The sequence below is a fragment of the Cervus canadensis genome, chromosome 19, assembly GCF_019320065.1.
Source record: "Cervus canadensis isolate Bull #8, Minnesota chromosome 19, ASM1932006v1, whole genome shotgun sequence".
NCBI lineage: Eukaryota > Metazoa > Chordata > Mammalia > Artiodactyla > Cervidae > Cervus > Cervus canadensis.
The window spans coordinates 13,753,598-13,766,379 of NC_057404.1; positions in this window are offsets into that span (position 1 = coordinate 13,753,598).

Genomic DNA, 12,782 nt, shown 5'->3' on the forward strand with positions numbered 1-12,782 from the left:
ATGGATTTTCTTATTAAATTTTCCACATTGATTAATCTGAACTTTCCCCATTCACTCTAAATTGAAATATTCTCCTGGTTTTTCAACCAACAACTGATTTGCTTGTCTCCTTAAATCAATAAATTGAAAGGAATCTGTCACAGGCTACATTATTGTAAAGAAGAAAATAAATGTAGTGACTCAGACAATATAGAAATTTATTTATTCTTTCTTAGTGTAGAGGTACTTCAGTATTCTAGGGCCAGGAAATAGTTCTACTGCATAATATAATTATGTATTAAGATTACTTGTAATTATCCTGTTATCCTCTAGGGTATGTTCTTCATTTGCATGATTAAAACTCCATTTCACTTATGCTACAGAATTTTTCTAGTTTAATATATTTTTGTGTAAGTAGACTTTTATTGATGACAATCATAGCTTTGCAATGAAAATAGGCATTATATATTGAAATTTTCAACAATCTTATGATTATAGATAACTAAAGCCGTAAGTAGTAAAAACAAAAAATTAGATTACTAATATTATAAATAATACAAAGAAACAAAAATTATACTACTGATAAATATTAGAAAATAAGTACAGTTTATTAAAACTCAATCTTTTAATGAGATTAGTAAGCAATTTTTTAAGAAATCCATAAATTATTACCGTTTTATAAAAATGTATTGGGTTGTAATCAATTATTGAATACTGATTTTCATTTTTATAAGTAGATGGGATTTGTTAAAGAAAAGTTGCTGAATTCTTTATAATCCTCCCAGATTATAATTCAGACAAAAATAATGACATATTAAAATGACATATAAAAATTAAAAAAAAAATGACATAAAAACTGAAAACTATTAATTTTTTCTTAGTTATTGAAAACAGTAAATTAACACTCAATTGATCTACAAAATAATTTGCATCTACTCAGTTCAGAACTATGAACTTTGTTGATTTTATATCATAAACTCTCTAGCAAAAGTAATAATTATATCTGTAATATTTGTTTCAGTTCATGGCAATTTTTTTTGCCCAATTTAATTAGAAAGAGTTTTCAATATACTTTTTAAGTTAATTTCAAGATGTCTACATCAACCCTTCATTTTTGGACAAAATACTTTTATATTCTTTAGATTTTTTTTTGGTCAAAATATTATATGTATATATTTATCTCTTCCAGTGTGTGGAATGAATATACATACCACATTCCTACCACCTTGGCAAATCAATAATTAATCGTACCAATTGGGCAAATTTGATTTACTTTCTGTCATACAAAGAGGGACTTTATTTGTTTATATACATGGCATAAAATATTAAAAATACAATGAAAAATACATTGCAGATTATGTTTTATAAACTTTATTACTAATATCAGTCAAGTCATAGTAGACACAGCCCTAACATAATAATAAGCTTTATTAACATGAATAAATGATGTATCTTAATACAAAATTTTCCAAAACATTGTAATACATAGATAAATTTGTAAAATATTTATGAAATAAAAATTAGGATATAAAAATGTCATTACTTCAATACTTAAGCATGAGTGTTTTGAAGCTTGGTATCTTGCTTTATAAATATTTAAAGATCACATGTAAATATTCACTTATAACTCCATTAATTTCATTAGACATCACTATCTAATTATTTTATGAAGTTAGTGAAAGATAAAGGCCTATATTATTTAAAAGAATAGCTTTAGCAAGTATCATTTGATTTTATTTTTTTGTTATTAGAAGTTAAAATATATTAAACATCTAGAAATAAAGTGAGAATAAATTCCAGAGCAAATATTTCATGATTTGTGCAAATAGTTTGGAAGTACCTTTGTAAATAATGGACATAATATATATATATTTCTTATATATATATATATATATTATATTATATATATATATATAAGAAAGTATACAAATCTTTAAACTTGACCCATATCCAATATAACTCTAAAAAAAATTGTAGTTTTGAAAACATTTATTTGGGCCAGTGCCAATAGAATTTCTTTTGCTGTTTGAAGTACTTCCTGTTTTAACAATTATAACTGAGAAGAGAGTAGCTAAGAACTTATGTTTAAATTTGTGGGAAAACATAACATTTGACTTTTTTAGATTTCTTAGCTTTGCTCTCTCAGAGCTCTCTCATAAGGGACACATATTATTCAAGGACATGTAGAAATGGAAGATATAAAATCTCCCTTTGCCCATTTTCTCTGCAAGATCAAATTTGACAACATACCAATGAGGCAGAATACCTTATTTTAACACAATGATTATATAAAAAAGTCCCAGAGTGATTAACTGTGCCTTGATAATTCACACAAAAAAAATCCTGTTTAAAAACAATATTTCCTGTTGCACTTTTGTTTGCTTCCCTCAAATTTTTTATACATGGAGTAATGATATACCAAAATAAGACTGATGTTAGGTCAAGAAGAAACAGAACTGGATATGGAACAATGGTCTGGTTCCAAATTGGGAAAGGAGTACATCAAGGCTGTATATTGTCATCTGCTTATTTAACTTGTATGCAGAGTACATCAGAACTTGTATGCAGAGAAATGCTGGGCTGGATGAAGCATAAGCTGGAATCAAGATTGCTGGGAGAAGTATCAATAACCTCAGATATGCTGATAACATCACCCTCATGGCATAAAGTGAAGAAGAAATAAAGAGCCTCTTGATGAAAGTGAAAGAGAGGAATGAAAAAGCTGGCTAAAAACTCAACATTTAGAAGAACAAAGATCATGGCATCTGGTCCCATCACTTCATGACAAAGAGATAGGGAAACAATGGAAACGGTGAGAAATTTTATTTTCCCGGGCTCCAAAATCACTGCAGAAAGTAACTGCAGCCATGAAATGAAAAGACACTTCCTCCTTGGAAGAAAAGATATGGCAACCCTAGACAGCATATTAAATAGCAGAGACATTACTTTGCTGACAGAGGTCCATAAAGTCAAAGCTATGGTTTTTCCAGTATTCGTGTATGGATGTGAGAATTGGACCATTAAGAAGGCTGAGCACCAAAGAACTGATGCTTTGGAACTGTGGTGTTGGAGAAGACTCTTAAGAGTCCCTTGGACTGAAAGGAGATCAAACCAGTCAGTCCTAAAGGAAATCATTCCTGAATATTCACTGAAGGACTGATGCTGAAACTGAGGCTCCAATACTTTGGCCACCTGATGCAAAGGGCTGACTCATTAGAAAAGACACTGACACCAGGAAAGATTGAAGGCAGGAGGAGAATGGGACAACAGGGGATGAGATGGTTGGATGGCATACCGACTCAATGGACATGAGTTTGAGCAAGTTCTAGGAGATGGTGTAGGACAGGGAAGCCTGGGGTGCTTCAGTTCGTGGGGCTGCAAAGAGTCAGACACAAATGAGTGACTGAACAGAAACAAGTACTGTCTTAAGTCTAGCAAATTTTGATGTAGCCCATATGTTCAGTAACTTGTATTTAATTTGATAGGGGTAGATCTTCTTTGTTTTGTCTTTTAATTAACCACTCATTAACTACTAAATGAATTTACTTATATTGATTATCTGATTAATTTAACCTACTTCTACTTATTTTCACAAGATAGAAAACAAGCCTGGTCTATATTTGAGCCTTCTGCTGCTGCTACTAAGTCATGTCAGTCATGTCCAGCTCTGTGTGACCCCACAGACAGCAGCCCACCAGGCTCCCCCATCCCTGGGATTCTCCAGGCAAGAACACTGGAGTGGGTTGCCATTTCCTTCTCCAGTGCATGAAAGTGAAAAGTGAAAGTGAAGTCGCTCAGCTATGTCCGACTCCTCGCGACCCCATGTATTGTAGCCTACCAGGCTCCTCTGTCCATGGGATTTCCCAGGCAAGAGTACTGGAGTAGGTTATATTTGAGCCTAGGACCAGGTAAACTCAATTTGGCAAGAGAATGGCTGGGGCAAAGCAAGAAGATGAAATAATAGTATTTAGTAAACTGCTGATTAGTTTAGCTATAACCCAAATGACACTTTTTCAAACCACCATTCATTTTCTTAAGTTGTATTAAGACTGGATTTTTTTTTTTCTTTATGCGTGATAGGGATGATGTTAAAAGAACAAAGGGTTTCCATGATGGCTCAGTGGGTAAAGAATCCACATGCGATACAAGAGCCACAGGAGATGTTGGTTTGATCCCTGGATTGGAAAGATCCCATAGAGGAGGAAATGGCAACCCACTCCAGTATTCTTACCTGGAAAATTTCACGGGCTGAGGAGGCCAGTGGGCTCTAGTCCAAAGGGTTGCAAAGTGTGAGACTGGGCATGCACACATGGCACAAAGAACAAAATGGGTGTGAAATGCATCAAAAACGTGTGCTGGAAAAGTAATTTTTCCCAGTTGCTATTTTTTTTTAAGTGTCTTTACAAAGTCAATGATCATTACAGTCACCTGCATACACAATCTTTAAAATCCCTTTTCTTCACTGAAGTAAGATATTTTAAATTCTTAGCTTAGTTAATTTTTTTGTAACATCCAGGGTTAAGACTGAAATTTAGGGAATGTATCCTAAAGTCTACATTTAGTAACGATTATCATCAAAGCAGAAGATTCTACTTTCTATAGAGTATGTAATTTAGAACAGCAGTCCCCAATCTTTTGGCTCTAGGGACCAGTCTCATTGAACACACTTTTCCATGGACCAGGGAGTGGGGGGATGATTCAAACACATGGCATTTATTGTGCACTTTGATTCTAACCTGGTACCACCTCCACCCCCCACCCCCCACCCCCGCTCTTGTCACAGACTGTAAAGAATTGCTTGTAATGCAGGAGATCTGGAATGATCACTGGGTTGGGAAGATCCTCTGGAGAAGAAAATGGCAACCCACTACAGTATTCTTGCCTGGACAACTCCATGGACAGAAGAGCCTGGAGAGCTACAGTCTGTGGGGTTGCAAAAAATTGGATACAACTGAGCCACTAACACTTTTCACTTTGTTTCTAATCAGTTCAGTTCAGTCGCTCAGTCTTGTCCGACTCTTTGCCATCCCATGAACCGCAGCACGCTGGGCCTCCCTGTTCATCACCAATCCCGGAGTCCACACAAACTCATGTCCATTGAGTCAGTGATGCCATCCAACCATCTCATCCTCTGTCATCCCCTCCTCCACCTGCCCTCAATCTTTCCCAGCATCAGGGTCTTTCAAATGAGTCAGCTCTTTGCATCAGGTGGCCAAAGTATTAGAGTTTCAGCTTCAACATCAGTCCTTCCAATGAACACCCAGGACTGATTTTCTTTAGGATGGACTGGTTGGATCTCCTTGCAGTCCAAGAGACTCTCAAGAGTCTTCTCCAACACCACAGTCCAAAAGCATCAATTCTTTCCTCAGCTTTCTTTATAGTCCAACTCTCACATCCATACATGACCACTGGAAAAACCGTAGCTTTGACTAGACAGACATTTGTTGGCAAAGTAATGTCTCTGCTCCCCCCACCCCCCCATCTATTTGCCATGAAGTGATGGGACCAGATGCCATGACCTTAATTTTCTGAATGTTGAGCTTTAAGCCAACTTTTTCACTCTCCTCTTCTACTTTCATCAAGAGGCTCATTAGTTCTTCTTCGCTTTCTGCCATAAGGGTGGTGTCATCTGCATTTCTGAGGTTATTGATATTTCTCCTGACAATCTTGATTCCAGCTTGTGCTTCCTCCAGCCCAGCATTTCTAATGATGTACTCTGCATAGAAGTTAAATAAGCAGGGTGACAATATACAGCCTTGATGGACTCCTTTTCCTATTTGGAACCAGTCTGTTGTTCTATGTCCAGTTCTAACTGTTGCTTCCTGACCTGCATACAGGTTTCTCAAGAGGCAGCTCAGGTGGTCTGGTATTCACATCTCTTTCAGAATTTTCCAGTTTATTGTGATCCATACAGTCAAAAGCTTTCACGTAGTCAATAAAGCAGAAATAGAAGTTTTTCTGGAACTCTCTTGCTTTTTTGATGATCCAGCGGATGCCAGGAATTTGACCTGTGGTTCCTCTACCTTTCCTAACACCAGCTTGAACATCAACATCTGGAAGTTCATGGTTCACATATTGCTGGTCTGCCTTGCAGAATTTTGAGCATTACTTTACTAGTGTGTGAGATGAGTACAACTGTGTGGTAGTTTGAGCTTTCTTTGGCATTGTCTTTCTTTGGGGTTGGAATGAAAGCTGACCTTTTCTAGTCCTGTGGTCACTGCTGAGTTTTGCAAATTTGCCGACATATTGAGTGTAGCACTTTCACAGCATTGTCTTTCAGGATTTGAAATAGCTCAACTGGGATTCCATCACCTCCATTAGCTTTGTTCATAGTCATGCTTCCTAAGGCCCACCTGACTTCACATTCCAGGATGCCTGGCTCTAGGTGAGTGATCATACCATCATTATTATCTGGGTCATGAAGATCTTTTCTGTACAGTTTTCTGTGCATTCTTGCCACCTCTTCTTAATATCTTCTGCTTCTGTTAGGTCCATACCATTTCTGTCCTTTATTGAACCCATCTTTGCATTAAATGTTCCCTTGGTATCTCTAATTTTCTTGAAGAGATCTGTAGTCTTTCCCATTCTATTGTTTTCCTCTATTTCTTTGCATTGATCGCTGAGGAAGGCTTTCTTATCTCTCCTTGCTATTCTTTGGAACTCTGCATTCAAATGGGTATATCTTTCCTTTTCTCCTTTGCTTTTTGCTTCACTTCTTTGCACAGCCATTTGTAAGGCCTCCTCAGACAGCCATTTTGCTTTTACTGCATTTGTTTTTCTTGAGGATGGTCTTGATCCCTGTCTCCCGTACAATGTCATGAACCTTCATCCACAGTTCATCAGGCACTCTGGTCAGATCTAGTCCCTTAAAACTATTTCTCACTTCTACTGTATAGTCATAAGGGATTTGATTTAGGTCATACCTGAATGGTCTAGTAGTTTTCCCCACTTTCTTCAATTTAAGTCTGAATTTGGCAATAATGAATTCATGATCTAAGCCACAGTCAGCTCCTAGTCTTGTTTTTGCTGACTGTATAGAGCTTCTCCATTTTTGGCTGCTAATTAATGCTGCTGCCTATCTGACAGAAGATACTGGTCCATGGCTTAGAGGTTGGGAATCTCTCATCTAGGTAAGAAAAAAAAATTATATTTTAAGGTCAGAAACATTTAAAATTGTGTATGATGATGGCATAAAATAATTCTGTAGCATTGTCTTATATTTACAAATATATATGTGTAGTTTTGGTATTAATATATATGTGTATTTTTGATATGGCTTACATGTTATAGTCATGAAATATTTAAAATAGTACATGCACTAAATAGTCTACAAAGCCAAGCTAATTTCTTAAGAATTTGTGCTAAAGGTGTTATATCTTCTTAACCCCTTATTTTGGATGTGTGTGAGTGTGTTTGGGCTGGTGGTTCTCTTGTAAAATGTTAGAAATCAAGATCTGACCAAACTAAAATTATTCCAGTTTATTTATTGAAGTAGGATAGCTAAAATTCACCTGTCATTTGTACTGACATTGTACTCATTGATTATAATTCTAATTTAAGAACCTGTTATTCATATGGGAACTACGTGTAGGCCTAGCCTTATACAACATTCATAGACCTCTTTCAAAACTCTGGATACTATCTATTAGTTGAGTTTATACTGCATCTCCTTTCTGACATCATGTCTTCATTTATGTCCATGCTTTTGGAATATTGTGTATGGTTTTATTGTAAAATGTCTTGACTATAAGATGTGCTATGCTATCAATATGGTAATGAAAATATACAGGTAGTCTGAAATAATAAACTGGACTAGATTGTCAAACCACATTTCACACTAGAGAGATTCAGTGGTAATTTAAAAAAATGTCCAGCTAGTCTTATACTAAATGATAATTACATTTCAAAATTTAATTCTACACTTTCAGTTCAGTTCAGATCAGTCACTCAGTCGTGTCCAACTCTTTGTGACCCCATGAATCGCAGCACGCAAGGCCTCCCTGTCCATCATCAACTCCTGGAGTTTACGCAAACTCATGTCCATCGAGTTGGTGATGCCATCCAGCCATCTCATCCTCTGTCATCCCCTTCTCCTCCTGCCCCCAATCCCTCTCAGCATCAGGGTCTTTTCCAATGAGTCAACTCTTCGCATGAGGTGGCCAAAGTATTGGAGTTTCAGCTTCAGCATCAGTCCTTCCAACGAACACCCAGGACTGATCTTTAGGATGGACTGGTTGGATCTCCTTGCAGTCCAAGGGACTCTCAAGAGTCTTCTCCAACATCACAGTTCAAAAGCATCAGCTTTTCACTGCTCAGCTTTCTTTACAGTCAAACTCTCATATCCATACACAACCACTGGAAAAACCATAGCCTTGACTAGACCGACATTTATTGGCAAAGTAATGTCTCTGCTTTTAAATATGCTATCTAGGTTGATCATAACTTTCCTTCCAAGGAGTAAGCATCTTTTAATTTCATGGCTGCAATCACCACCTGCAGTAATTTTGGAGAATCACTCAATGCTCAAACTACCGCACGATTGCACTCATCTCATATGCTAGTAAAGTAATGCTCAAAATTCTCCAAGCCAGGCTTCAGCAATACATGAACTGTGAACTTCCAGATGTTCAAGCTGGTTTTAGAAAAGGCAGAGGAACCAGAGGTCAAATCGCCAGCATCTGCTGGATCATCAAAAAAACAAGAGAGTTCCAGAAGAACATCTATTTCTGCTTTATTGACTATGCCAAAGCCTTTGACGGTGTGGATCACAATAAACTGTGGAAAATTCTGAAAGAGATGGGAGTACCAGACCACCTGTCCTGCCTCTTGAGAAATCTGTATGCAGGTCAGGATGCAACAATTAGAACTGGACATGGAATAACAGGTTCCAAATAGGAAAATGAGTATGTCAAGGCTGTATATTGTCATGCTGCTTATTTAACTTATATGCAGAATACATCATGAGAAACGCTGGACTGGAAGAAGCACAAGCTGGAATCAAGATTGCTGGGAGAAATATCAATAACCTCAGAAATGCAGATGACACCACCCTTATGGCAGAAAGTGAAGAGGAACTAAAAAGCCTGTTGATGAAATTGAAAGAAGAGAGTGAAAAATGTGGCTTAAAGCTCAACATTCAGAAAACTAAGGTGATGGCATCTGGTCCCATCACTTCATGGCAAATAGATGGGAAACCAGTGGAAACAGTGTCATACTTTATTTTTGGGCTCCAAAATCACTGCAGATGGTGATTTCTATACTTTAGGAGTCAGTATTATAGTAAACAAATGTTTTGGTCACGTCAAGTATAAATATGTTATAATACAAACTGTTTTCTTCTTTCAGCCATTTTAAAGTATAAACCTATACAAGAACAATTAAATGAAATGGTTTATAATTTAAGTTGATCTATGAGTCAGTTGGTTATGCAGACCAGAAAAAGAAAAAAATGAGAGAGAAATATATTACAATAGGCATATTCAAAATAACTACATAATAGAAATGCCCTAAAATGTAAGTAATATTATAGATTCTTTTCCATCAAAAAAGCAGAGTTATGTGAAATATTGGAACTTTATTTTCAAGTAATATTTGAAGGTAGTTAAGTACAGTTAAGTTGTCAATTGCCTCCTTTTGACAGTGTGATTTTATTTGTTCTGTGAAATAACAGTACAAATTTACTATATCTCCCTTTCTTTTAATTACACTTAGAAAAAAAAAAGTTGATAAATTTACTCAAGGCCAACCAGAATTATTTTAACCTATCAAAATTGATGGTAGGCCTTCACTGCCTAACTCACTACTAGCTTTTCACAATTCATTGCAGACAATCTGCTGCCCCCATTATAATAAGAGCATGGGAGATTTGTAACCAGAGAAGAAAGCCACATTAATTCCTGTAATTATCATTGCATTATTTAGCCTGATATAGGGCTATTATTATTAGTGTAATTTTTACAATTCTCTCTCATTTTATTAAACACAACTGTGAGTAAGTTCTCCACCTAATATCTCTCTGTACTGACTGACTAGTTGGACATACTCATGGAAATATTCATTAACCATACACATAAAATGGTGTATTATGGTATTATTGATACAATATATGCAACTCCCTGATCCTTTAGTTCTTTGAGGACTAGAGAATCAATTAATTCTTTCCTGGATTCTCTCCAGTATAAGTTGAAAATTTATTATACTCTTAGAGTCCATGAGCATTATTATTTTTACCATGTAAAACCAGCAGTTGCACATTGATTTTTACAACAAAACTAAAAATAAATGCACAAGTGACTTTGGATAATTTTCTCTTAGTCTGTCCAAATTCTAGAATCCTATTTGGGTTAATGTGCATGAAAGTTTTGGATGAAACGGTGAACTATATTACACCTAGGTACTTGACTTAGTATTCCCAGAAGGAATATGAGATTTGTTTCTTACACTGTTACACTGGTTTGCACAGATCCATGCTTTATTGATCTTAATATTTTTAAAATAACTAATATTATTAACTCTGAGTAAAAATCAAGTATAATATTTTCTCCTTTTTTGTTTTTCCTCCTTTCATTTGGAGCTTACTCACAGGTTTCTGATAAATAAAGGATCTCGTTGTGGGAATCTGGGCAGAAGTGGTTCTAAGAGCATGTCCAGACTTTGGTCTCTCTTTTGGCTCAGTTTTCCCAGACATCCAAGACTAGGACAGGATTTGAGTGAGAAAGTGAAAGTGTTAGTCACTCAGTTGTGTCCGAGTCTTTGTGACCCCATGGACTGTAGCCCACCAGGTTCCTCTGCTCATGGAATTCTCAGGCAAGAACACTAGAGTGGGTAGCCATTTGCTTCTTCAGGGGATGTTCCTGACCCAGGTCTCCTGCATTGCAGGAGAATCCTTTACCATCTGAGTCACCTAGGAAACCTGAGAGAGAGTTTATTTGGATGATTATTTGAGAAAGGATAAGTGACAGACTAAGGGGGTGAGAAAGAAGAGGCACATTCATTATTAAGATGTCTGCTAATGTTATTGCTATGGATGATGAAAGATAGTTTCCACTGGAAGCTCATGAGAAACCTCTCTACCTTGTCCTCAGGAATATCTGGAAGCCAGCACATTTATCAGTGGTTTATATGCCTTCTTCTCTGTCTCCGAGGATAGTAACTACTCTGCACTTTTGGGCAGTGCTTAGATTCAGCCTAGCACACTCATGTTGGCTGTCCTCAAGAAATTCTAAGATGAAAGATAGAACAAAAAGTGCTGGCAGTGTCATTTTCTATGAAACTTCACCATAGGTGTGACTCAATTCAGGTATTTGGACTTGACATTGTATGTATTTGTGGTAGAATTAAGTTATTCACTGTATTTAAAATTTTCTAAGATTTCAAGAGATGAAACTTTTTTAAAATCTATAAATATAATAATAAACCACATCTTATTCAAATATTTTATAGCAAATGTGAAGAAAATGCATCAATTGAGTTAGTATTTAAAATTAGAAAACTGTCAAACTGCAAGGCTTCTTGCCAGTCTTTTGTAGCTAAGGAAATCATATGATCAACTTAACAAAGTATCATAAGTAGGACTCAGATTGAGGTAGGAATTAGAGCAAAATTCAGGATGCTTTAGAGACTTTCTTTAGTGAGTGTATGCCTGAATATGTTTAAAGAGTTGCTAAAGAATCATGATGGTTATGCAGAAATTTTAAACTTTTTCTAAGTAACTATTAGATCTGATTACATGATCTCAGTAAAGGAAAAAATACAAGGTCTTATAGTATGAGAGAAAATACTACTGGATAAGGGGAAAATAGGAAATGAATTATGCAGTATTTAGAATTTTTAGACAGAGAAAGAACAAAACCTTAACTCATAAGATGGACATAAACATAACACAAGCCATGATCTGATACAGCATCAGAAAAGCCAGAAACACGGAACTGGAGAAAAGGGACAGTGAATCAGATAAACTGAGGTGCAGGGAGTTAGGAAAAGATTGCTTGATAAATCTCATATAGTGCAATTAAATACACAGATTTTTCTACCTTAGCTTATGCAGGGAATAAAGTATTCTTCCTCTTGCCCTTTAGAAAGCCAGAGGTTTATTATTTCAGGCTGGAAGACTGGAAAGCTTAGGACTCAGGGCTCAATCACAGTTGAGAAGAGTTATTTCAGTTAGCATCTCTATTTTGTTGCATGTAACATAGACTGATCTTAGTAGTTTAATCATATTTTATCATTAAGTAAGAAGACTGGAGGGAATGATTTTTGGCATTGATTCAGAGGCTTAAAGAAGTCAAATATAATGTTGGAAATTTTCATGGCTTTTTACTTGTAGTTGCAAAAATGGCTGCATTTCTGGTAAAATATTTAAGCATCATATTTTGCATTGACTAATGCTGTGTGATATGGCTACAATCTAACCAGGAAGGAGGGCAAGAGGAAGAATACTCTATTCCTTGCATAAATTAAGGAAGAAAAATCTGTGTATTTAATTGCACTGCATGAAATTTATCAAGAAATCTTTTCCCAACTCCCTGCACCTCAGTTTATCTGATTTACTGTCCCTTTTCTCCCATCCCAAGTTTCTGGCTTTTCTGATGCTGTATCATATTATCATATCATTGTTTGTCTTATGTTTGAAGGAGATAAACCTTTGATTTTTTTAAAAGCTTGCCTATTATCAATCCCCAGTGGGTTCTGATATTAAGAAAAAAGGGCGATAAATATTGGCTTGGCAACTGGCAACATGTGCCAGCCTCTTTGGACAGCCAACATCTAAGTTGTGACAAATGTACACTACTGCATATAAAATA